Source organism: Juglans regia, chromosome 5 (assembly GCF_001411555.2).
Source record: "Juglans regia cultivar Chandler chromosome 5, Walnut 2.0, whole genome shotgun sequence".
NCBI lineage: Eukaryota > Viridiplantae > Streptophyta > Magnoliopsida > Fagales > Juglandaceae > Juglans > Juglans regia.
The window spans coordinates 17459103-17483322 of record NC_049905.1 but is presented as its reverse complement, the minus strand read 5'-3'; the positions used below and the strand labels follow the sequence as shown (position 1 = coordinate 17483322).

General features: G+C 36.0%; 1 pseudogene; it reads left to right on the top strand.

The window, feature by feature from the left end:
- The first annotated feature begins 15818 nt into the window (after window positions 1-15818).
- Window positions 15819-17707, top strand: LOC108995396 (annotated as a pseudogene).
- The last annotated feature ends 6513 nt before the right edge of the window (window positions 17708-24220 follow it).

Sequence of the window (24220 nt, the reverse complement as noted above, 5' to 3'; positions counted from 1 at the left end):
TAATATTTTTATATATAAGTTTTATACAAAATATTTTATATATATTAAATATTAATATATATAAGTTTTATATATAATGTATAATTATAAATTTTTATGTGAAATTTTATATATAACATATATATTCATATATGAAATAATTTCTTATTATAATTTATAAATTATTACATAAAATGTTAATACTAAATCATTAAAAGTTTATAGCTAATACTAATATATATATTATAACCATACCAATAGTCTAATATTAATACTATTATATAGTCTAATATATTAATAAAAGTATAAAACAGTTTTTTTTAAATCAATTTTTTTTTTTATAAACAAATTTTTAATGATAAATTGTGAAATTTACATTTTAAAAAAATTGGAAAACCGGACCGGAAACCGGTAAAACTGGAAGTACCTGTTTAGGAGAGTAACTAGTGCGTAATCGGTTTTGAAAAATACAAAACCAGTACATACCGGTTCGGTCCTAGATTTTATCCAAAACCGGACCGAACCGGACCGGTTACACCCCTAACAGCCACTAATATCCTTTTTGAATTTCATACCTATTTTGTTTTGTGAATGATCGAGCAATGGGGAACATTCTACTACACGGGCCAAGTAAGAATGGATTTTACTCCTATGGCACTTTGGGATAGGTCATCTAGCTTTTAAAATTGTTCATCGAGTTTTATCTCAATTTTCTCTCCCTGTGCTTTCTTCTAAGTCTAGATTTTCATGTCCTACGTGTCTTAGTTCTAAAAGTCAGCATTTGTCATTTTTTATGGTAATGTAATTGTGCCTCAGCACAACTAGAATTAATTTATAGTTATGTTTGGGGGCCCTTCCCCGGTTCTTTCACATAATGGTTTTTGCTATTATCTTACTTTTTTGGACTCATGCAGTCACTATACATGGTGCTATCCTATTTCTTGCAAAATTGATGTTCTCACTGTTTTTTGCAAATTTCAACCCTTTGTCGAACGATTCTTTAATTGCAAAATTAAGTTTTTAATCCGACAAGGATGATGGATTTCACTATTTATCTTCCTTCATGTCCTTTCTTGGGATTTTTCATCGTCATTCCTGCTTTCTCTCATAAACAAAATGGTGCTATTGAGTGAAAACACCGTCATATTGTTGAAACCGATTTGGCTCTTTTAAATTATCCTCACCTTCCTGTTCACTTATGATGCATTTGACACTGCCTGCTATTTAATCAATTACATGTTATCACTAGTTTCTCACAATCAATATCCATTTCAATGTCTCTTTCATAATAGCCCTGATTATTCTTTCCTTTGCGTCTTTGGTTGTGCCTGTTGGCCCAAGCTACGACCATATCCTCATCACAAATTATAACCCTGATGCATCCATTATATCTTCCTCGATTATAACCTAAATCACAAAGGGTATAAAATGTCTCAACCTCAAATGAGCAAAATAATTTCATGGGATGTCATTTTTTAGGAATCAGATTTTCCATTTCAGCTCGAGTCAACCTATTTTTAGGCAACACAAAATCAATTCCTGTTAGTCCAGAGTGAACCTCCTTCATAGTTTTTCTTCCCACACTCGGGCCGTCCCTTCTTACTCAACTCGTGTTGTAGCTAAACTTGTACTAGCCCAATTACAAGATTCAAGCGATAGCCGACACTTCCGACAAACCCAATCATCCCCTCCCTCACTCTCAACTTCGCTGGAACCCTCATCCTAATTCAAACATCTCCTCCCTCAATCCTAAATCCTCTCAAAACCTCTTCCACTCAACCACCAAGAAGTTCCCTGCCCTCCCTACACCCTATGGTCAATCGGTCTAATTTGTAAACCCAAATCACACACTGATGGTATCGTTCGCTATCCCCTTCCCAAAGCCCTCCTTGCTGACATTGATTCAAACAGGGTTGAACCCATGTGCTATACTACTGCAGTCAGACACCTTGAATGGAGAGCTGCCATGGATCAAGAGTTCTTTACCCTACTAAAAAATGGCACTGGGAGTATAGTTCCAACCATTACAGCCTGAAATATCCTTGGTTCAAAATTAGTATATAGATACAAAGGAAAGCTAATGGTGAGGCTGAACGCCATTCCGGTTTTGATGTCTCTAACACCTACATTCCGGTTATCAAACCAAATGGTAAGAACAAGTCTCTCCATTTATGTCTCTTCAAGATGGTCAATTAGACAAAATTGATGTGTAAAACTCCTTTTTGCATGGTACACTTTCAGACGACGTTTTCATGACCCAATCTACTATATATGTTCATCCACACGTCGCAAAACACGTAAGCAAGTTGCACAAAGTATTGTATGGACTGAAACAAGCCCCAATGGCATGGTTTTCATGTCTAAGCAATCGTTTATTGGAGTTAGGCTTCCATGGCTCACGTTCAAATACTTCCCTGTTTATTCACAACTCTACCAAGTTCACAATGTATATATTAATCTATGTTGAAGACATATTGATTACTTGCTCACATAAGCATGCCATTGATGATTTATTGAATACTCTGCATTGTAATTTTGCAATTAAAGACTTGGAAAGTTTGAATTTTTTCTTGGGTATCAAGGCACTCAATTCCAATGGCCAAATGCTATTATCTCAGCAACGATATATCATGGATATTCTCAAAAAGATAAAAATGCATGAGGCCAAAAGAATAGGCACTCCAATGGCTAGTTCCACCAATCTGAGTGCCTTTGATGGTAAGGATTTTAGTGACACTACTCTATTTCACAGCACAGTTGAGGTCTTACAATACTTATCAGTCACTCGCATAGATATTGCTTTCATAGTCAACAAATTATCTCAATTCATGTACAAGGCAAAATTTTCATATTGGCAAGCAGCAAAGCGTCTTCTTCGCTATTTAAAATAGAAAATCAACAATGGTATCTATATTCGAAACTCTACAAATACTGTTCAACAAGCATTGTTGGATGCTGATTGGGCGGGCTCCCATGTTGATAGAAAACCAACCGGAGGATTTTGTATTTTCTTAGGACAAAATCTAATTTCATGGAATTGGAAAAGGCAAACTATAGTTGCTCGGTCAAGCACCAAGACTAATTATAAAGCATTGGCTAGTACAACAGCTTAAATTCAATCCTTACTCTAGGAACTTGGTAGTAAACTCTCAAAACCTTCTATCTTATGCTGCAACAATATAGAAGCAACATACTTGTCTGCAAATCCAATTTTCCATGCTCGTACAAAGCATATAGGAACTTATTTTCACTTTGTCAGGGACGTGGTTGCCAATAAACTTATTAAAGTCAAGTTTTTGTCTTCCAAACCCCTATCTTCATCAAAATTTACAACAATTCGTTCCAAGCTCAATGTAGTTTCCACCTCATTAGACTTGCAGGGGCATGTTAAGGATAAAGAATCCGATCATGATAAGTCCATCCAAGTTTAGAAGATTGGCTCAATAGACTTTGTTAAGTTTTCCACAACTGCTTCTACTGTAACAAACTCTTCATATATTAATAATTCATGCCGCACCTTATTTTGTGTGGTTGATATTTTCTTCAACAGTGATGCATCACTTATTACGAGCCCTATTATATTTATAGAAAGAGTGAAAGTATAAACATTTTTTAAGCTAATATATATAGTATGTTTCTACGTCGACAGTATAGTTGTTGTGTCAATAACAATACTTGAAAGAAAAGAAAAAGAAAAAGAAAAAGAAAAAGAAAAAGAAAAAGAGATCACAATAAAGCAGGAGGAAAAAGAGGAGCGAAGGAAACGAAGTAGCTGTGCTAGATAAGATGAGAAAGAAAAATCCTAGTTTAGTATTATATATTTTTATTTTATAAAAAAATATAAAATATAGGGGTGGATATATACAGTGTGGCTCTTTATTCAACCAGGACCACGTGCAGTCCTTAATATATTTATTCAACGGGACGATCTTGCGGTAGTCATCAAATGAACAAAATAAAAAAATAAAAAAATCTAAATCGGAGAGTTTCCATCAAGCAATTGGGTGATTTCAAATACAAAAATGCTGGGGACAACCGGCCTCGCGTCCAACGTGGCAAAATAAACGGCGTCGTTTTCCAATTAATTTTTTTTGGGTCTTCAGGGGTCCTCGTCTCCCTCATTCTCAGTCTCCCTCATTTCAAACCCTTTCTCGAAACACACGATTGCCTTTCATCTGCTCCAAACGCATATTTCGTCTTCGCCACGAAACGAACCCACGAAATCCCACGAAACACGAAGAGAAATCTCTTCGTCTTCGCCACGAAGCCAAGTCTTTCTTGATCGTGATTCATCGCTGTGTCTCCATTCACTAGGTTTTCAGATTCATCGCTGTGTCTCACTGGGTTACGAACCCACGAAATCCCACGCTCAGTGGGTTACGAACCGACGAAATCCCACGATGCCCGAAGATGAAATCTCTTCGTCTTCTCCACGAAGCCCGGTCTGACTCTTCGTCTTCTCCACCCACCTCTCAATCCCCTTCCCACTAAACAAACGAAACCCTAACCCTAACCCTAACCCTAACCCGAAACCCTAACCCCAACCCCAACCCCCAACCCAAAACCCTAACCCTAACCCTAACCCCAATCCCATCCCGAAACCCTACCCCCAACCCGAAACCCTAACCCGAAACGTAACCCATACCCTCACTTCCACTAGCAACGTAGTTTGGCTCCCAGGTAAGGTTGCATTTTCCAAGTTTTCATATCTGCAGCATTCTATTGTAGATTGACAGTTTCTATATCTGGGATTTTCTCGTATTTGGTTAGTATTGTGAGTTTCTCTTTTACGAAGAGAAAGTGATTCGCTACAGCCTAATTTGTTTGAGGTTTTTGTTTCGTATTGTTGTTCTGAGTGTTCTGAGTTTATGAATTTCGTGGGTAAGGATATTCTGGAAGTGCTTGTTTTCAAGTGGTGGTGTTGTTTGTAATTTAATTATATGTTGATGGGGTGTTATGCTTGTGTTGGTTTATAGTTTCATCATCTATGATGGTGTTGTTCAGAATGTAGTGCTGTGAAGGTTTATGTTTATGTGATATTCTGGAAGTGCTTGTTCTCAAGTGGTGGTGTTGTTTGTAATTTAATTATATGTTGATGGGGTGTTATGCTTGTGTTGGTTTATAGTTTCATCATCTATGATGGTGTTGTTCAGAATGTAGTGCTGCTGTGAAGGTTTATGTTTATGTGATATTCTGGAAGTGCTTGTTCTCAAGTGGTGGTGTTGTTTGTAATTTAATTATATGTTGATGGGGTGTTATGCTTGTGTTGGTTTATAGTTTCATCATCTATGATGGTGTTGTTCAGAATGTAGTGCTGCTGTGAATGGTTATGTTTATGTTGGTTTATAGTTTCATCATCTATGATGGTGTTATTCTATCATGTAGTGCTGCTGTGAATGTTTATGTTTATGTTTATGTTTATAATCTATGATGGTGTTATTCTATCATGTAGTGCTGCTGTGAATGTTTATGTTTATGTTTATGTTTATTTTATCATCTATGATGGTGTTATTCTATCATGTAGTGCTGCTGTGAATGTTTATGTTTATGTTTATTCTATCATCTATGATGGTGTTATTCTATCATGTTGGTTTGTACTGCCAATGTGAGTACAACAAAATGCTGCATTTGTTAATGTTTATAATATTTTTGTTGTCTCGCATTAACATACCCATGACAAGTCAATTTATTATTATAATATCATTTATCCATTTCCATTACATGCTGCATTCTGTGAGAGGTTTGAACAAAATGAATAGCAGAGTGAAGGAAAAGAAAATGGGACAAATTAATGAATTTGACTTTCCAACCGGCAACTGTAGCCATTTGATTTTAGAAGATGAGATCGATGTACATTATTAATGTTGCAACAGGAGGCAAGCGGACCCAATTAATTAGTTCAAAACACTATACTATATTAATTGGTTGAAACTTCATTTTACAATTTATAAAACATCATGTTAGAATGTCGTCGTCATCATCATCAATGTCTTCTTCATCCTTTGCAAAACGTACTTTGGGACAAGCACATTGCTTCTGTAAGGTCGATGCCACATTGAGATATTCAAGCACTCCAAGAAATCCAGGACGACCCTTCTTAAGGTGTCCAAAGTACAATACAGAGGTAATAACTATATTATTTGTAGTTACAACATTTGTAAATTATATTGATGAATATGTTCAACATCTAACATTTGTGAATTTGCATTTTCCAGGATATTGTAAATTTTTCAAGTGGGCAGATAGTAATCAAGAGATTGAGTTCCATCTTCAAGAAAGAAACAATGATCTGTTAAGGAGGGAGAAGGAGGTCAAGAAGATGCTGGACGATGTGGAAAAGATGAAGACTGAGCTCCGTAAAAGAGTGGATGAAATCGAGAAGAGAGAGCTAGTGGTATTGAATAGAGAGATAGTGGTATCCACAAGAGAGAATGTGCTTCTAGAACAAGAAACTGTAATGAGGCGGGGACGCACACTACATTGGGTGTTTTGGATTTTTGTACTTGTCCTTGCATATTACTTGGTACTGTATAAGTAATTTAATTGCTGCCTAGTGTTAGTATCTAAGTATTGGATTTTGTACTTTATGTAATTTAAGTTCAGTTGGGAATGGATAAAGCAACACTGTTTGGAGTTGTTTTCTCCATTGTTTGGTTTAGAATGCTTATTGTTTCAGAATGTAAACTGTAATGTTTTTGGTTTGGTTTTTTGCTTTTCAATGCTGATTGGTCTAGAACTATTGGACAGTAATGCATTTGGACAGATTGCTTTAGAAATAAGTTCTCTATTTTCTCCATTTTTTGATGGGCATAAAGAATCCTATTTTTTTTTTAAAAGAAAAAACCAATGACAATTCAAACATGCTAAATACTCTTCATTGAGTTAATTAACCATAGCAGATGGAAACAGGATTCTTTATGCCTGCGTGAGTTAATCAATGTCTTCTTCATCCTATAGCTCAGTGGTCATACTACGCAGATGGAAACAGAGGTGTCTCATGTGAACAAATAAAACCTGCTTGGCTGAACAATATACTCACTGTCAGTTCACAAAACCTGCTTGGCTGAACAATATACTCACTGTCAAAAGCGTATAAAGCAACAAACTCTTATCATATAGGCCAGCAACAGACTTCATATAGGCTAATGTCATAACTCAGAAAATTTTAAAATAATACCCTGCGTGAACTGCACATTTAAAACCTGCTTGTGTAAACAATATACTCACTAATATAAGCGTATACAGCAACAGACTTCATATAGGCCAGCAAAAGACTTCAAATAGGCCAATGTCACCCCTCAATTACACTAAAGTGCATTAAATACAAATACAAATACACTAAAGTATTTTAATGACATCAACAAGCAAATATATTCAATCATATCATTGTAGCGGTCGCGATCCATCCAAAACAAAGTTCATCGAATGCGATCCATCCAACCCAAAGTTCATCGGCTGTGATCCATCCAAACCAATTTGCATCTGTAAACAAATAAACAATAGAAAATACTTGAATAAAGTACTGAGTTTTTTCTAACAATAGTTTTTTCTCTTTTTCTCACATTTAACAAGACTCAATGGCTGCGTAGAATTCAGGAAAACAAGACTCAATCATTTTCAGCTCTTCTAAACTGATGAAAGATTGCTAATCATCAAGAAACTGTTTTATTGAAAAAAAAAAAAGACAGGTAATAAAAAATTTGCAATATCACTAATATTACAAAGACAAGTAATAAAAACTTCTTTATGGCTTATAAAATATCACTAATATTACAAAGGAAAACAAAAAAGATCATGCAAACCAAAAAATTATACAACCAATCTTATATGATATGTCATGCCAGAAATTCCCAAATCCTGAACAAATAAATTTAAGCAACCGCACATTCCCAATCTTTTTAATAAATACACATTCCCAAGCATTGTGTATGACTCAATAGCCATTTACCCTCTGTGAAAGAGCCTTTCTCCATGTTTGACTATTCTCACTATCTTACCCCCATTTTAAGTATTTTATAATCTAACTCTCTGCCCAACTTGTAATATTATTTCATTTCTGTAAATTCTTCATTTGTTTTACTTACTTCTATCCTAGTACATATTTTAAGCAGAGATTGTAAGTATTGGTTTATCAAAAATCATCAAAACGAGTAATAGCATAGAACAAAAGACTACAAAAGATAAAAAAAACCCAAACACACTTACACTTTATGAGAAAGAAAGACTACAAAAGATCAAAAAAACCAACACACTTACACTTTCTTGACTTTGAATTACTGTTCCTCGGATTTGGGTTCCACTAATGTCAAAAGCTGTACTTTCTGGAATGGCCTGGAAACCAAATACTTGTAAAAACCCAGACAAACACAAAATTTTAAAAATGGTCATGTACTTATAAGTATACCTGCACATTTTCAACATTGGCCATATCAATCTCTGCATGACCAAATAAAGATCTTTGTATGCTCACGATAGGTGTATCTCCTCCATCTCCCTAATAATTAAATAACAAATAAGAACACAAATTGTGATTAAATAAATAAAAACCCGTGAACGCAAATGTCATTAAATAGACGCACCTCTTTGCGTTTCCCCTTTCCTTGTGATCTTTTCGTTTTTGCTTTAACTTTTCGCATATCTTTCTCCATCCTGGATGCTCTCCTCAAAGATGGGGGTCTGCCCTTCCCACGCACAACATTTGGATTACGTACTTGCCCAGAACCACCGACAGTAGCTGTGCCAGATGTAGATATTGGAACATTGGAACCCGTTTGGGTCATCGATGGGGGTTCTTGGTTGGCACGGTACAACTCAATCATTGCATATAACTTAGCTTTCGCATCCTGAGTATGCTCTTTTGAACCTGCTGCAAGAGTAATCATCTGATAACAGATATTCAACATCTCTGAATATCTATTAGAATCTGCCCGTTGTTCCCCCGCATCATAGCTACTATGGATCAACGTATATCGCCGTTTGATATCCTTCCTCCATCGATCTAAAAAGTATATATCTGGCAATGATGTAATCTCGTTACATCTGAATACAGCCAAAATGTGCCTACATAATATTCCCCTCATCTGGAATAATCCACAAGAACACTTTGCAGATGTTCCTTCTTCAATGAAGTCCACAAAATATGTAACCAACTTTGTGAACTCTGCCAAATGAATTTCATCCTTTACCAGATAAGTCTGTATTGCACCATCAGTTTTATGTAACTTTGGATTCATATCAATCATGCCGGTAACTTGCTGTTGTACTTCCTTGAATTTAGAATTTGTGTACAACTCTTGAAACCTCTTCTCAATTGGAGATCTAGATATGCAGGGAGTTGTGACACTAAATGAGTGGAAGTCAGCAGCATTTTCATTCTCAATTTTTTTTTTCAAAGCGTTATCAAACTGGTCGACAAACTCTTTAAGGTTTGTCTTAGCATTAACATACCCATCAAAGAAGACATTCATGCTTTCGCGTCGCTGCGTTGTACTCATTCCAGCCCAAAAACAATCTTTCAAGAATGTTGGAACCCAATGCTCACGATCACCGTATAGACTTTGTAACCAGCCATTTTTATGCAAATTGTACATGGTAATTAATTCAACCCAACTTGTCTCAAACTCATCAACACTTTGGCTGTCATACACACACTTCATCAATGCATTTTTCATCCTAGTTTTGTATGAACCATAGGAGCCAAGCTTTTCCGGCACTTTCTTCAATATATGCCACAGGCAAAATCTATGACGGGTGTTTGGGAAAACAATACCAATTGCATTTTTCATCGCTCTATCTTGGTCAGTGATAATAGCTTTAGGAGCTATACCATCCATACACTGCAGCCAAGTCTGGAATAACCACACAAAAGTCTCTATATCTTCACTGGAAATCAAGCCTGCTCCCAAGAGAATTGACTGCCCATGGTGGTTTACACCAACAAATGGTGCAAATGGCATCCCATATCTATTCGTCAGGTATGTGGTGTCGAATGTGACCACATCACCGAAATATTGGTAGGCTGCTCTACTATGGGGGTCTGCCCAGAACACATTTTTTAATTTTCCGTCATCATCTAAATCCATCAATGCAAAAAACCCAGGATTTTTGTACTGCATCCTACGAAAATACTCTTGAAGTGCACCAGCACCACCTGCGCCAAGTCGTAGATGTCTTGCCTTGTCGATGTAATTACGACAATCTTTCTCTAAAAATGGAAGGTTCTCAAACCCTCCCGCGCCAACAACAAGAGATCCAAAGCTCTTGTTCATTCGGACACCAGCCATATCATTTGTATCTAGAACTCTTTTTACAGCGTCACTAACTTCTCTATTACATCGAAAGAAGCGAGATTTTTTTGGACTAAGGCCGTGGTTATGGATATTATGAACCATAGTCAACCGAAGTTTTCCATCACATTTTAATGCATTAATCTTTGCCTTACATTCCGTCTTTCCGGTCGGACGGGGGTTGGCGACATTGAAAGTTCTATTACGGGCCTTCCCACCACGAGCACAAGCAAGGGTGACATACCTAACAGTTTCATCTTCTTCCCTCTCAGTCCTTTTCGTCATCACCCCAAACCCGCACTTCTTACCATAATTCTTATAATAACCCAGTAATTCTTGAAGAGAATTAAACTCCATCCCCGACTTTGGCTCCTCAATCATATCATCACCATCAATATCAATGTTCTGAGATGTCCCCGCACTGCAATCCTTGTTTTCCAGTGGATTTGGTCTATCCTCACCAATTTCTTCAACTGTACATGATGTACATGGGGCTTCAGTTTCCCCACCACCGAGTCCATAGTAACCATGCATGTAATTTTGGATGTTTGGATAGGTTGGTGGTATGTCCTACACGCACATGTTATTGGATAAAGTTATTTATGTATTTTGAAAATAAATATCAACTCAACATATTCCAATGTTAATGATATATTAACTGATATAACATACCGTAGATGATGGATTTGAGCTATATGGGGTTAGCGTAGATGGTTGTTCTTTCCCGTTTCCCATGCTGAGAGGGTTGAAAACTATTTGTTAGAATTCAAGGAAATTACGAACGAACAGTACTTAAGGAAATTACTAGACATTCATTTACTCCAATATTTTAACCAATATTCATTATCTTTGATAAGCTTTTTAATTTATAATTTTCAAATACACATTGGACTGCGAAACGACTTTCAAGGATCACTTTTGGACTGGACCAATTGACTCCCAAACATTTGACTCAACAATTACAAAGGGTTACAACTGAATATGCTTGATTAAGCTACTTCCTGTGATGGAAAATTCAGTTTCTTGTAATTTTCTACTACGTCAACTCTATAACACCATCTGTTAGAATATGTATGAAGCTAAAGTGGCTTCTAATAGTTCCTCAATTACTAACCTATTTGAAGTTAACAACAATTTTAAGCTATTGAAATTAACAACAATTTGTTCGGCTACCTTCACTACGAACAACTAAAATGACTAAAGTGGCTACTGATAGTTCCTCAATTACTAACCTATTTGAAGTTAACAACAATTTTAAGCTATTGAAATTAACAACAATTTGTTCGGCTACTTTCACTGGGAACAACTAAAATGAAAAGGGCATTCGGCTACCTTCACTGGGAACAAATGTCCTCTTCGGCTCTTGAATTTAATAGCAGATGGTAGCTAGATTTATAGCAAACAAACGTGGGTCCTCCACCTCTCACTGGAAACAAATAAAATGAAAATTATAGTTCAATGTAGAGTGAGATTTTAGTAGATCTACCTACTGGATCTAACTATTTCAGAGAATATTATACCTTAATGGCAGATGGACCAGTCGCTCTCTCCCCCACGACGATGAACGCGACTCAGAGATGTGGACTGTGCCACCACGGCCACTGCAACAACCAGTTTCTCTCTCGTACGACGAGGAGAAGAGAAGCTCGGCTCAGACGAAAAACCAAAAATACAGAGACCAGATGAGGAGTGCCGAAGCTTGGGAGTAGCTCAGACGAAAATGTAAATTCCCAGATCAGACAAGGAGAAGAAAAAAAGTTCGTGAGTAGCTAAGCTCGATTCAAAGTGAGTAGACCAGACCTTCGTGAAGCTCGCGGAAAATGGAAATGGCGACCAGTAAACAAGGGGCAAAGACGTTTCGGAAATGAAATGGTTTTCATTTCCCGCTTTTTGCCTTTTTTTTTTTAATTTCATTTTTCTTTTTCTTTCTTAATTCTATTCTATTCTAATGAAAACAAGTCAACGAGGCCACGTCAGCCGGGGACGCGGTGGGGACGCAACCCCGGTTGTCTATAGAACTACTGTTTCAAATATTTGATCCAACAAAATTGTAATTTAAGTTCGCAAGACGGATGGTCGAGCCAAAGTTGATGCTCATGACTTGAACAATAAAACGTTGTTTCTCACCCTTAAATGAAAATGTATAACATTTTTTTAGATATTTACAATTTGTATATTACGGCATGGCAGAGCCACCAATGATACCCGCGTTGAATGGCTCACAATGATGACTTTGACGTGGATGCTAATCTATAAAGTAAATAATAAATAAAACATATAAAATATAAATAAAAAGAGATTGAGATTCACATGATTTGTTATAGCATTGACATTAAATTATGTAAATATAAATAAAATAGATAATTTAGTTAATAGAAGATAAAAATAGTTTGTATTGAATTATACAAATGTAAACTAAAATGATTTTTAACTACAGTAAATCATCTCTTGTGGTTATATTTAACATTCACTATAGCTTAACCAAATCTATTAAACAATTATTTTTTCGGTCTGATCGCTTTCTCACTTCTCACTACTGAATTGCATTTTAGTCAAAAAAATGGTCAACACCCATGCGCGTTCTGGTCCATTCATTTGCTGGCAAGTACTAGTTCTACCAACCATCCAAAAAACAGAAATAAAGATCTATGGTTCTAACTTGTGCTGCAATTGAGCAGGGTTTTTTTTAATTTTTTATATTTATACCTTGTGCTCGTCCCAATTTTTTTTAGATGAAAATGTAATAGATGTGTTTTTTTCAATAATATTGTATGAAATATTTAGAATGTATTTATTGTACTCCAAGACCTATCCACATCTTTATCCAAATCTCATATTGTATAATATTAATATTTTCTTATAGCTCTTAATTTTTTTTAAAAAATAATAGAACAAAAAAAAAAGGAAAAATATTATTAAATTTATAATATTTTATTATTATTTTGACTAATATATGGATAATTTAATGTGAGAATAAGTTTTAAGTGGAATAGCCAAATGCAAAATTATGTTATATTATGTAAATTTTGTATTTACATTTGCATAATTCAATGCTAATGCTCTTATAAAAGTCTATGTCCATGTCTACAATTTCTCATACCTAACATAGCTCTGAGTAAAATATAGAAAATATGACTGATAAGAGGTTGAAGAACATATTATCTTTGTAGAGACTTGGAGAGAGAGAATGTCCCAAGAGAGTGTATTTGTACTTGTCAGTGTGTAGAAAGAGAAATGATATTTATAATTATAAAATGTACACACTCATTTTGAATATAAATAAATAAATATGTGACGTCGGATAGAATAATGATTATTTAGCAAACTAATTTCAATAGATATTTTACAGAAAAGAAGACAAGAGAATCACTCAAAACAAAGAGAAAATGCCTCTGATGTTCAACTCAAAATTATTAAAATTTAAGAATGATCCAGTCAACCCACGGGCTGCAATAGCTGAAAATCAACCGTATCAGAATTTTACAAAATATAGCAAAATCTCAATAATCATACCAAAAATAAATACGTAATAAAAGAAATAATTTGTCAAAAATTTGGCCCAAATTGAATTCAGAATCACTTCCTAAACAATAAATAAAATATTAACATAAAAGGCAAAAAATAACTAAACATAAGAATTCAGAGGGAAAAATAATGAAATTTTACCTAAAAAATGATGCACACATAGCATAGCTGGGTGCGCACGACCTGCGCCCCAAAAAGAACTTTCTAAATTGGGGTCATTTGGGTGATTCTGATATCCGTAGTCAAAGTTATGGCCAAAATATCGAAACGTCTTCAAAACTGCCCCAATCAATGAAATATCACAATTTCCTGTCATTTTTGTACTGATCTGTCACCTCAAAGTATTTCAGCACAGTCAATGTGTAATTGACAACTCAGCATCATTTGACTCGGATTCTCTTGGAGCAATATGAGACTCAAATAAAAAAAAATTAATTTCTTAATAACGGACTCCACATTTTTTCAAAAGTAGAATACGATACTTTCACAACCCATAACTATATCTATTATTATTCGTGAAGAAAAGTTTTTTCACTATGTAAAGATCATTTCCTTTGATAGAGGTTTTCTTCTATTTTATGAATAGCCGAGTTCTACTTATTTTACGTTAATTTAACATTTTTGTAATTCAATCAACCTCTCTTTTGACTTTATCTTTTCATTGTTTTATCTTTTTTTAATTCTTGACAATGAGCTTCCAATGAGCTGTACCTTAAATACATTTTAAATCTAACGTAAACTTGATCTTGAAATCATTCACAATCTCCGTTATAAATAATAAACACTTGCAGTCCACATTTTATAAATTAATAGCGGAGGAGGAAGAGGAAAGTGTGGTGACAAATGTAGTCGCTTATGAGTAATAAACGTGTGGTAATCCTTCATTGATTGTACTCGAGCCCATCCATTGACCACGTATGTTTCAAGTCTACTAGAGATTCATTTTTTTAAAGCAGGAATCAAGATGAGCTTGTGGGCAGTCTTTGTTGTATTAAAAGGAGACAGTGTAAAGACTCTTTACTAAAGAGTAGATACGTTTAATGCTTTATATATTTAGAAAGAGTAACTATTTCTTTTTGAATATTGTAATATTTCTTTACTACATATTATTTACATGACATAATTTAATTTAAAAGTTAATTTTAAAATTTGAATTTTATAAATCAAATCTTATCATTTGAATAATATAAATGGTGTACACACCGAATTGAGAATGTAATAACTTTTTATTTTTAGAGAATTGATAGTTACAATCGTGAGTATGTAAAAGCCATACAATCATTATGAAAAAAATGAATAAATATGAGATTCAGATAAAAAAATAATAATTTTTTAATAGTAAATCTCATTCTTTTTAAAAGCGATTGTACGGCGTTTACGCATTCTATACCTGCATAATATTACTCTTCTTTTTACCATAGAAGCATACAGATAGATGGCGACATTTGAGCCAATTCAATAAACGTGAGATGCACGTTCAGTCAGTAGTCGATTTCACCCCCACCTGGAGGAGAGTACGGGGTCCTGGTCCCTGCAAAATTGGTAGAAAGGAAGTCTTTCATGAAATTTCTTGGATCATTTTGCCAACAAAATGAAATAATTTAAAGTAGTACTTTATACACTGATATTGCCTAAAGACGCACTAACCATTTTCAGGGACTTGTAAATCTGATATTTATTGCCTAAAATCAAATCTAAGTAGCAATGTGAGCATATCATGTATGCATCTTGGACTTGGAGCACGCTTTTTCAGTCATGAATCATGATGGGAATGCCCAAGCCAATACACAGACTTGATTCCTACTCTCAAAATCTTGAATACATTGAAAAAATTGCATCATCGTGCTGGGATCTGATGTGGGTCGTCTCTCAAATCGACCCACCCATGACCCATCCTCAAGTCCCCACCCTACCACACCACACCTCATCTTTCCTCACCTTCCTCTCTGATGTGGGCATGTTACCATCTGCTGAAAGGTGTGCTTCTGGTTGTCAGTAAGGTGTGGGGTTTTGCTCATATATATATATATATATATTGATGTGTCCTCCTTAATCCATCCACAGACCTCAGCTTACCTTCCCAATCCCACTTTCTCCCTAGTCCTTCATATATTTCTGTGTTTTTGTTTCTCCAAACTTTCTCCAAATCCCCCCAGTTGCCCTCCAAACTACCACCCTCGCTTTGAGCTACTCTTCAAATCTTGCTTTCAGCTCAATCACTCCCAAGGAAAAGAAACGAAACTTATGAATTTTCTATGGTTTTCTTTCTCACCACAAAAAAGCTGATCTTCAATCCTTGTTTCTGTTCAACCAGTGATAGAACAACGATGGAATTCCCATTTCCCAACCAAATCCCACATTCAAATTCGATTCTTATTTTCATGTGATAACTGCGTTCAGACTCTCGCTGCTACTTGAATTATTCCGTTTTCTTTTGCATTTCATGATCCAGATTTGCCCCCTTCTCTCTCTCTTCCGGTGCTCGAAAATCCTTGAAAGCGAAGATGAATCTGAACCCGCTACCTTCAACTTCCCCACAACCCACTACTTGTGGCCGTCTCTAGCGAAACCTGTCAACCAGTTCGGCGATTCATTGCCCCAATGAAACGGTCGGTCCGCCCTCTTTTCAGCATTCTTCTGCTCTTCGTCTTGGCTGCCACCGTCAGCTTCCGCTCAATGATCCGCCACAGTGTGGGCTTGGGCGTTATCGAGCTTGACCTGATCAATATGTTCGGGCAGACGCCGCCAGCGCCGGTCTTTAACTCCACGCTGCTCCAATATGCCGCGATGGACATGGGTGAAGCACGAGCAAAGCAAGAGATCGAGCGCTTGTTGGATGGAAACTTTAGCGACAGGGTAAGGTACAGGACCTTCTTCGCTCCGCGAAGGTTCAATCACCACGATGTCAGAGCGAGGTCCTGGGATGGGCTGCCGTTGACAATGCGGCCATCACAGTTACATCGTTATATGTTGGATTTCGGACGAGTATTGCAAGAATGGGCTCGAAAGAAAGCGTTTTTCCAGCCGGAAATCATATTGGAGCTGACAAGACAAATGAAACATCCGATTGACAAGCACATTGGCTTGGTGGGTTCCGACCGACGGTACGCGTCGTGTGCGGTTGTGGGAAACAGTGGGATTTTGTTGAAAAGTGATTATGGCAATCTGATTGATAGTCATGAGGTTGTGATAAGATTGAATAACGCCAGAATCATGGGTTTTGAGCGCGATGTGGGCTCAAAAACCAATATTTCGTTTGTAAATAGTAACATTTTGCATTTTTGTGTGAGGAGACAAGGGTGCTTCTGCCATCCATATGGGCTAAAAGTACCGATCGTCATGTACATTTGTCAACCGGCGCATATCTGGGACTACACCATCTGCAATTCCTCCCATAAGGCTCCTTTGCTCGTCACCGATCCGCGTTTTGACGCTCTGTGCGGTAGAATTGTAAAGTATTACTCGCTGAAAAGGTTTGCAGAGGAGACGGGGAAGCCATTGAAGGAATGGGGAGCTGTTCATGATGGTCCTAATTTTCATTACTCTTCAGGTATGCAGGCTGTGATGTTGGCTTTGGGAATTTGTGATAAAGTTAGCATTTTTGGGTTTGGGAAATCGGCTTCGGCTAAGCATCACTATCATACCAATCAGAAGATTGAGCTTGCATTGCACGACTATGAGGCAGAGTATGCCTTCTATCGAGATGTGATCGAGAAGCCTTGGGAAATTCCCTTCATTTCCCGCAAATTCAAGATTCCTCCTTCGGTAATATACCATTGATCTTTTTTTATGACTGCTCAAGAAGTTTTGAGGGACAGAATTGTTGAGAATTTCTGTTTCATATTCTGGCAAAAAATGTAAAATGGAAAATGCAAGTATGATTCAAGATTTAGGTCCACATTTCTTTGTGTGGCAAAATGTCTGCTTGTCTCTAATTGAAATCATTATTTCTTTTAACCCAAACTAAACATTTTCTACAGGGAAAAAGCTTGGTAGACCGATTGGTGTATTCCTGTTTTTTTCTTTTTCTTAAACATTAAGAAAAAAAAAAGGTATTTCTTAATGTTTAAGGAAAAAAAAAAAAGGAAAGGAATGCATACATTTCTTACTGTTTAAAAAAAAGAGAAAGAAAAACAGGAATTCACCAATCGGTGCATTCCATAGGTAGACCATCGGTTTCCATAGAGGCTCCCTTTCTACAATGCGAACAGATATAAACACATTACGGAAACATTCCTATAATTAACATTGGGATTTATGGTCGAGTAGCATTAATGTGGCGCAATTCATAGCTTGTATAACCGGCCGCCAAAAATTTAAATGAAGAATTTCTTGGCTTTAGGAATTTTGTAAAAATCCGAAAGATTTCACGAATCAGTCCAATCGCGTGAGTTTTTAATCTACCAGCATAATCAGTATTGTCACTCACTATGAGTATTGCCTCTCACTATGGTGTCAAAAGCGTAATTTTATTTAGCTGATGTACTTAGAAGCGTGAGAATGAGAAACAATATGCGCTATTAGTTTCATATGAATATTTAAGATTTTATAGCACAATTAAACCATTTTCGATTTTTGGAATAACTCTTGTTTGAAAACGCGTTTGGATTATCTCGAGGTAGTTTGGAGTCAAATTTCGATAAACAATTTGCACTTTGTAATCATGCCACTTAAGTCAAACACTATTTCATCTAATCATATGTGACAAACCAAAAAGGGTTTCAACCCTAGTGAAATTCCAAATACTTGGAATCCAATTAAAATTCTAAAAGTTTGGAGAAAATCGAAACACTCTAAATGGTTTTCCCCAAATGCCAAAGTTTGCCTCCAAATCGTAAATGAACTCAGTTTTAGCTTAATGTTTAATTACTTGATTAAATCACTTCCATGTGCTATTAACTACTCAAATTCATGTTATTACATCATTATTTATTTTTTTAAACCTTGGTATTTTTATTTTGTCAAGAAAAATTAGATTTGAGCTTGATAGCAACCAAAACTCCAGCCAAACCCTAAATGGAAGCCCATTCGATTAAGACCCATTAAAGCCTAAGAAATTGAGCCATCAAAGCAAGGCTTGTGGATGAAGTTTACCCCCTACCATGACAATCCTAACACTATCCAAAGCAGCCCCAAAGAGTGCATGATGGGAAGGCCAATAGCCACCTCACCACCTCCCTTCACAAGGAAGTTTATTTGGTAGAAAACCATTCAGTTGCCCATAGTTTTGCCCCTAGTTTTGGCTGACACCCTTTAACACCCTACTTGAAAAGCCCATTAGGATATGACCTTAGCACCTATGACCCATATTAAGCATAGGATTGTGATTTTTATTTTAGAATTATTTTTTTTAGCATGAGAATCAAACTTTGGGTTTTGTTAGAATTTTTGGAAGATTTCTAACATTTCATTTTTAGAATAACTACCAAGAGCCCAATAGTGATATGACACTTGACATTTTTTTAATGGGCTAAGCAAAAAGGGCCAAGTATGGATGGGTTTAGGGGTAACCCCAAAAGTATTTAATTAAGGGTCCCCAATCTCTAAGGATGTGATGGGCTAGGAAGAGGTACCATAAGCTTAGACCCGTTTGGGATTTATAAGGTTTTAGCCCTTATTTGAAGAACCTTAGAAATTAAGCCCAAGATGTAGTAGGCATGAAGCCTTTGGGCCTAGCTTAGTGAGAGTGAAGGCCTTTGGCCCAACCTAAGAATGACTTGTTATTTGGACCCAAACCTAGTAGGCCTTTGAGACCATGGATGAGCCCTCAAATTTGGACATAAGGTCCATTCAATAACCCACACCAAAGTCCACACCCGAGGCTTACACAAGTGGCCCGACAAGCCCAACCCATAAGGATCAAAAGCCTTATTTTTCATTTTTATCATTCTAAATGAAGCCCACATACACCATACCATTAGTTTACCTCAAACTCAAGATGTACCACATGCCCCTAGGATTCCCACCCAACCATGATTAATCTTCTAACTTGAGTTTGGAAGTACTAATCATCTCACGTATGATTAGTAACCTCTAAACTATGTTGTTAGCTTAATTTTTCTTTAATTTATTTCTCACATTTATAATTTGAAACTTTTGGATTTTATTGTTGATTTGCATTATTCTTAGACTAACTTAGGAGTTTAGGCTTGACCCAACACATGTCATTAAGAGCCAAGCCATGTCAATGCCCAAATCACCACCAATCGACACCTAGGTCTGAGGGATGTCCCAATCGAGCATGCTAGACTTGGACAGGGGTTGTGACTTTAGAAATGTAGTAAAAGATGAAAGTAGAGTTATCTTGGACGAGGCCTTATTGGCGTTCAACTCTTGAAGGTAAATGGGGTATAAACCTTCTTCACTCGACCCTTGGAGGAGCGTTTCCTTGGTTTGTGTATATCCTTGACAACAAAGTAAGAATTAGTTAAAATGAAAAAAACAGTTACTATCTTTACAAAAAAGCATTGAATAGAAAAAAGATTTGAGGAGGCATGTAGGAAGTGTACAATATTTTCAAAAGAAAAGTGCAAGAAAGAAGAATGAGTGTGATTTATGAGCAAATCTCATCCATTCCCAACTTTAACTTTTATCACTCCCATGGCTCCACTCTCCAAATACCATGGTTGTTCTACTTCTTGAGTGGTGTGAGTGTGTGGCTCCCCCGACCCACATTTATTGTTTGGCGAGGAACTGCGATGCCTAGGATGCCTGCCAAATTGGCTACATCCCTCACATAAAATCGGAGCTTGTGTGATAGTTGCCATGCACACACGCATATTAAAGTTGCAACAAAAATAGTACGGTATTAGTTATAAACTAATATCAATAGTACCAGAGATTTGTAAATTACTCACCCATCAATAATAATAGTATCCATAAGTCATTATCACTTCATCAATAAGGTAATTAGAGACCAAAATCTTTTGATTGCCCAAACCAAATAATATTACATCATAAACTATTCATCACCTAAATAGAATAAACATCCTAAATTACAAAATATTGTAAACTTAATGGGGACAGTGCCCCATGGATATTCCTTTGGCTGCATAGGTCCTCCCTCTAATCAAAGTCACCCACTTGAGCTATATCCACAGTAATTTAACAGTAAGTTAGAAGCTAACTTGCAATGATCGTTGCATTTTACGAGGCAAATAATAAAACACGAGAAACTGTAAGTAGAAGTTCTAAATGTTAGAAACTTTATCACTAATGACTTAAAAACATGAAATATGCTAACTCAGAGTAAAATTACCATTTTACCTAGGGGTGCTACCTGCACCTTACGTGGAAGGGTAGTCTCCTCCCTACCCTCGCCCTCGCCCCAGCCCCCGCATGGACGTAGATGGGGTTTTGAACCGCAAAACCCGCCCCCAGTGTGCGAAAGCGGGGTACCCCATCCAGGTACCAGGGTGCAAGGGCAGACACACTATCCGTATAACACCCCCCCCCCCCCCCAAATGGTCCTTCGGCCAAGAACATGTTTTTGGGCCCAAAATGGCCTAGAAACCGCTGAAATGGGCCCCGAAATTAACAAAAAAAATTGAATTTACACTAATAAAAATAATATACAAATTAAGAGAAAATAAAGTACTACTACTACCTAATAAATTAATAATAATAACTAAGCTATTACAATAATAAAATTACAAACATAAAACATTGTATCAACATTACAGATAACTGAATCACTGAATACAATTAAATTAAGTGAGTTGTTTGACATTTGGGGCGGTGGAAAGATATGTAATTAGTGCTGCCTACTGTAAGATCATAAAATCTGAAACATTAAAAATTTATTAGGAAAATAAATTAGAATTATAAATAAGTAACAAAAATTCAAATTACAAACATATATTAAAAATTAAAATATTAAAAACTAAAATCTGACTAACTATTTGAATTTAAGATGAGAATAAATCATTTGAATTTTGGTCTTGGGCTTGGGATTAGGATTGAGGCTTGAGCTGCACATATGACAATACAAATTGTACAAACCTATGTCAAATGACAATGGTGCGTCCAATACTACGAAGTCATACTGCAGCAGAGGTAGACGTCGTCTAATGTATTGCTACAACAATTAAATTTGAAATTAATACCGATGAAATGAATATAAATAAATCAAACTAATAAAATGAATCAACGATTGCCAGATCTAGACTGATCACCAACCTCCTCCTCGTTGGTCTCCTTAAAGTGAAGAACATCCGGAACATGAATTTCTGTCCTGTTGATCCAATTTTGCGTGCAAATTAATGACTCTATAGTAGTAGCAGACAATGAACTCCGGATTGGATCTAATATGCACCCTCCGGTACTAAAGGCGGACTTTGAGCCAACGATGCTAATAGTGATGACCAAAATACTGCAGGCTATCTCTCTAATGATGAGATACTTCACGATATTGGTCTTCTACCATGCTAATATATCAAATTCTAGTATATATGAGAGAAAATTTCCTATCAAATACTTGTTTACCTCCGTATATTGAAGACTAGTAAGGGGTTCTATGAGAGGCTCTCACCCCACGCTACCCTACGTTTTTTCTCTGCCGCAGCTTCTGGAGGAGGTTGTGGGGTAGGTGTAGGTGTAGGTGTAGATTCATTACCAAGGGTTTCTCTAACCATTGTCCCAATAAGCTCAGCCCATATGTTCCCGTGCGCAAGTCCCAAATGTTATCACTAATAATTAGAAACATGAAAAATGCTAACTTAGAATTAAATTACTATTTTGACCCTCTACATATGGAAAAATGATCATTTTAACCCTAATTTAAAGATTTCGCATCCTAACTTCAAAAATATCAAAATTTACATTCTTCATGTAAATTTGGTCCTAAACTCTAATATCAACTTAGAAAAATTAAAACTAAACACAACTATGAAAAGCATCATAGGGCCGAAACTTCCAAAGGCCATATCTTTTGCTTTTTATTGCAATTTCTTCCAACTCTAAAACTCATGATCAAACCGAAATTTTGCAACAAAGATGCTAATATCCTAAGTTTAAAAAAATTCTTAAAACATCCAACAAAATATACTTCTCATAAGCATGAAATGCTTTAGTAAAAAGATCCAAACTTTTTAACTAAAATACAAACTCTTGAATCTCAAGGTTTAACCTATTTCAAAACATTTTCAAGAACTCCAAAAATTCAAAATCTTCTTCTAACATGTTCATAACACATTCGTAAGAACTAACATGCTTTGAATCAATACATAAAAGTCACCAAAAATCACAAGTCTCACTTGAAGTACTTGGCTCCAACATTAGCCAAAAACAGAATTTGTTTCTCAACTTGCCTAGGTCAAAAAATTGATCCGAGTCATACCATGTTGAGATCTTCAAACCAATACATCATATAGTTTAAAAATGTGTCCTAAAGTAGATCCAATTATTAAACTTAAAATCATATGGCTAAAAATAATCCAAATATGGATCTAGCTAAAATCATCTAACTTTTAACCTAACAAAGTATTCTCTTGCATAAAAAACTCATATCTTTGAAACTAACATAAAAAATCTTCAAAATAACATTCTAACATGTAGATAAATGGGTTAGGATAATCAAATAAATTTATCAAAGCCATTGAAGTATGAATAGACCACAAAATATCCAAACTTTCTTAAAACATAAACTGTTTTTCTCCTTTATCTTGCAACTAATCTCCAACAAACATTCATATAAACATTTTTACAATACTACATAAAAATCTCGAACCAAGATTTGTCAATTAGCTTGGTCAAAAACTTTAAAATACAACACATTATCTAGTTTATTGCCCAGATTGACATTTCCATGTTTAAATTAACTTTTGACCAAACCAAATACCAAAAAATCAAACAAAAAATATACCTACAAAAACTAGACTCAAATACAAACAACTTTCATGAAGGAATAATTGTAAGAAAATACTTACAACAATTTAAAAAAAGGCACACAAAATAGTCAAGAAAACTGTCCGAGAGAGCTTCAAAGTGTTCTTTCCAAGAATAGAAATGAAAAGGGTTGAAGCGAGTGAAATGATGACTTGCACGCATAATACACTTTTGAAAAGGGAAGTATGAGCTTGAGTGACACCTTGATAGATGGTGATTAAGTCATAAAGGGTGCAAATAGTGAGTGGAAATGGACTGCTACTGCTGCAGTGTAGAAGGGAGGTGGTGAGGTGGATTTTCCTCTCACATTAAGGGATTATTTGGGGGCTGCCATGGACAAAAGTTAGTCTACCATGGGTGGGGGGAAAATGCCACAAGAAGTTTTGCCAAGGTGGCCAGAATTTGTGGGCCTAATGTGTGACCAACCGCTCATTTTTCTCTGAATTGATCACGATTCTCACTTTTGCACGTTAAATCTCGAAGTTGTGTTTTTAATTTAGCAGATGATTTTAAAAAGATCCGAGTATTTTAAAATCCTCAAAATA